The following is a 4,402-nucleotide window of genomic DNA, read 5'->3' on the forward strand; positions in this document are numbered from 1 at the left end:
TTTGACCATTCCGAAGAGCTCTCTTTTCGGACACTGATTTTCCGAAAGTCCCTCTCAAATTCATGATAAGCCTTTTTCTGAAAACTGGGTTTCAACCTGTATGCGAGAGGTGGTTTGGTCACCCCTTATCAAATGTGCGCACTGGAGTCCTCGACACATTCGCATATATGGAGACTTTCTTCTTTTTTCCCTTGATACACCACAATAACTCTGTCTGATTTTCACTCCGGTTTCAGGCCCCTGGTGGTATTGAATGGGAAAGTTAAAAACTTTAACTTTTTTCAACAGGCACACTGGGAGACAAGTCATTGAAAGGACAATGCCTCCATCTGGTGGCCACCTCCAGTCAGCACTCTGTCAATTTTCACTTTTTCAGACTGGAAGAAGGAGGTGTGAAGTGCTCCATCTGGTGGCCACCTCCAGTCAGCACTCTGTCACTTTTTCAGACTGGAAGATAGAGGTGTGAAGTGCTCCATCTGGTGGCCACCTCCAGTCAGCACTCTGTCACTTTTTCAGACTGGAAGATAGAGGTGTGAAGTGCTCCATCTGGTGGCCACCTCCAGTCAGCACTCTGTCACTTTTTCAGACTGGAAGATAGAGGTGAAGTGCTCCATCTGGTGGCCACCTCCAGTCAGCACTCTGTCACTTTTTCAGACTGGAAGATAGAGGTGTGAAGTGCTCCATCTGGTGGCCACTTCCAGTCAGCACTCTGTCATTTTTTTTCCACACAGCCGTTTTTAGGACAGGACACTTTGCTGCTTTCAATCCGCCCAAAGTGGTCGAAATTCGGACGCCAGAATTCGGCAAACAGCCCTCAATTATAGAGCCAGGGATGGCCTTTAATTCGGCTGGAGTAAGGACTCGAAAGCGGGGCGTTAAACCACTTTTTTTCTCGGAAGTTGTCCGAGAACCAGGGTCTTCGCGGACTTCAATCCGCCCAAAGTGGTCGAAAATCGGACGCCAGACTTTGGAAAATAGAGCCGAATTATAGAGCCAGGGATGGCCTTTAATTCGGCTGGAGGAAGGACTCGAAAGCGGGGCGTTAAACCACTTTTTTTCTCGGAAGTTGTCCGAGAACCAGGGTCTTCGCGGACTTCAATCCGCCCAAAGTGGTCGAAAATCGGACGCCAGACTTTGGAAAATAGAGCCGAATTATAGAGCCAGGGATGGCCTTTAATTCGGCTGGAAGTTTTTTTTCCACAGCGGGTCCGTGACCGCCGTGGCCGAAGAAAGTGTCCGGCGATCGGACTCGAAACCGCCAAAGTGCCCCTCCGCCGCGGAGGTATTTTTCGAGATTTTCAATCCGCCAAAAGTGATCGAAATCCGGACACCACACCCACGCCCCATATGCCGAATTAAAGGTCTCGGTCTGGAGCTCAATTCGGCGGGGTCCGTGGATCCGCTCTCCCCAGGGAAAGCACTCGAAAGTCGGATTCAAACTTTCGCTTCAAACGCCTCCAAAACGCCCCAAAATGGGTCAATCGGGTCGGCTCCACCGAACTCGGCACCCCGTGATAGTGCACTTTAATTCGGCCGCCTTTATTTTGAAACCCCCCCGCTTCTCAAATTTTTGAAAACCGGGTTTCTGATTTCGTGCGAGAGGTGGTTTGGTCACCCCTTATCAAATGTGCGCACTGGAGTCCTCTACACATTCGCACATATGGAGACTTTCTTCTTTTTTTCCTTGATACACCACAATAACTCTAACTATTTTTCCAAAGTTTCTGACTCTGTCTGATTTTCGGAAATTTCTGACTCAGTCTGATTTTCAACATTTTCTGACTCTGTCGTTTTTTCACTCTGGTTCTTCCAGGGTCTGGGGCGCTCAGTTTTACCCAGAAAGGGGGACATGGGGGTACATATTTTGACATGATGGGTCTTTTTTGGGGGCTTTTTCTCAAATCACCACAAAGTCCAGGGGGGTCTTGGGGTCCTGAAAACCCCGGTAGCATGTCAGAACATGGGAAACGGGGTTTCTTGGAACTCGGCTGGGGGGGGGCGCCTGGACCCCCTGAGCATGAATATGGGGGTCTTAACCCGTTTGGACCTTGCTACCGGAAGTTAGCTTTCCGGGGGCCTACAGAGTTATGGGTGTTATAAAATTTCACCACAGGAGGGTAACATAGAGCAGGTTTTACATTTCAAACGCCTATTTAGGAGAGATCCGTGGGGGCTACCTGGAAAACAACCACATATTCGGGACCGGGTGGTCAAGGGCTTTCACCCCAAAAGAGACCCAGAATCTGGGACCTTTATTTCGAATTCGCCTGTTTCTGGGTCATCCTGGGGGTACCGACCAGAACCACATATTCGGACCGGGGACCAGGGCTATCACTGCAAAGAGAGCTAAGCTCTGACATGTTGGCTCAAAAGTCACCCAATTGTCAGTTGAATGAGTGCTGTCTGGAAACAACATGTCACTGAGGTGACATTGTGCCATCTACTCATTCAACTCGTTCCAATCGGGCGTTAAAAAGCCCTTCTGGCCCTATCCCTACCTGGAAATGGACCACATATTCGGGATGGGGCGCCTCTGGGCCAGCACCCCAAAAAGAGACCCAGACTCGGGGACCTTTATTCAGAATTTGCCCTGTATCTCGAACGGGCCCCTGTTTAAAAAATATTTGACCCATGGGTCATGAGGACCGACCCACCGGGACCATGCACAGCAAATTTCAGCCCCATCGGACCTTCCCCGGAGGAGTTACAGCACAAGTACCGTCTTCCACACCTTAGAGGCGACAGAGAGCCGCCTTCAAACGCCCTTTTCGGGATGATCCCTGTGGGGTACCTGGAAGAACCACATATTTGGGACTGGGGACCTGGGCCACCCCAAAAGAGACCGAATCTCTGGGACCTTTATTTCGAAATTACCCCATTTTAAAAAATATTTGACCCATGGGTCATGAGGACCGACCCACCGGGACCGTGCACAGCAAATTTCAGCCCCATCGGACCTTCCCCGGAGGAGTTACAGCACAAGTACCGTCTTTTACACCTTAGAGGCGACAGAGAGCCGCCTTCAAACGCCCTTTCGGGGTGATCCTGTGGGGTACCTGGAAGAGAACCACATATTTGGGACTGGGGACCTGGGCCACCCCAAAAGAGACCGAATCTCTGGGACCTTTATTTCGAAATTACCCCATTTTAGAAAATCAGTGACCCATGGGTCATGAGCGTCCAGCCACTCGGACCATGCATACCAAATTTGGGGTCAATCGGACGTTTCCTCCGGGAGTTATAGCCTTATGAAGGTATGTCACACGAGGGCGACAGAGAGCCGCCTTCAAACGCCCTTGTCGGAGTGATCTCCGTGGGTACCTGGAAAAGAACCACATATTCGGGACTGGGGACCTGGGCCACCCAAAAGAGACCGAATCTCTGGGACCTTTATTTCGAAATTACCCCATTTTAGAAAATCAGTGACCCATGGGCCATGAGCGTCTAGCCACCCGGACCATGCATACCAAATGGGGTCAATCGGACGTTTCCTCCGGGAGTTATAGCCTTATGAAGGTATGTCACACGAGGGCGACAGACCGGCCTTCAGACGCCCTTTTCGGGCTGATCCCGTGGTACCTGAAAAGAACCACATATTCGGGACCGGGTGGTCAAGGGCTTTCACCCCAAAAGAGACCGAACTCTGGGACATTTATTTCAAATTTACCCCTTTAAAAGTATCCAACCCAATGGCAAGGTACTAGTCCCCGCAGAGAGTGCCTGTGCCAAGTATGGGGTCTGTGGGACGTTTTTTGGCAGAGTTATGGGTGTTATAAAATTTCACCACAGGAGGGTAACATCGAGCAGGTTTTTACCTTTCAAACGCGTATTTCGGAGTGATCCGTGGGGGCTACCTGGAAAACAACCACATATTCGGGACCGGGTGGTCAAGGGCTTTCACCCCAAAAGAGACCCAGAATCTGGGACCTTTATTTCGAATTCGCCTGTTTCGGGGTCATCCCTGGGGGGTACCGGGACCAGAACCACATATTCGGGACCGGGGGGACCAGGGCTATCACCGCAAAAAGAGAGCTAAGCTCTGACATGTTGGCTCAAAAGTCACCCAAATGTCAGTTGAATGAGTGCTGTCTGGAAACAACATGTCACTGAGGTGACATTGTGCCATCTACTCATTCAACTCGTTCCAATCGGGCGATAAAAAGCCCGTCTGGCACTATCCCTGGTGACAGTCAATGTCCCCCAATCCTCCCTGGATATTTGACTCACATTTACCCAAGTAAAGTCACTATTGGTTCGGCCTTGGAGGGAATGTATGCCTGGTGACAGTCAATGTCCCCCAATCCTCCATGTTTCTTTGAGAGGGGGATTTGACTAACATTTACCCAAGTATAGAGTCCTTTGTATGGGTGGAAGATGGTCACTTTAGCATGCAAGTACCCAG

Source organism: Pseudoliparis swirei, unplaced genomic scaffold (genome assembly GCF_029220125.1).
Source record: "Pseudoliparis swirei isolate HS2019 ecotype Mariana Trench unplaced genomic scaffold, NWPU_hadal_v1 hadal_26, whole genome shotgun sequence".
Lineage (NCBI taxonomy): Eukaryota > Metazoa > Chordata > Actinopteri > Perciformes > Liparidae > Pseudoliparis > Pseudoliparis swirei.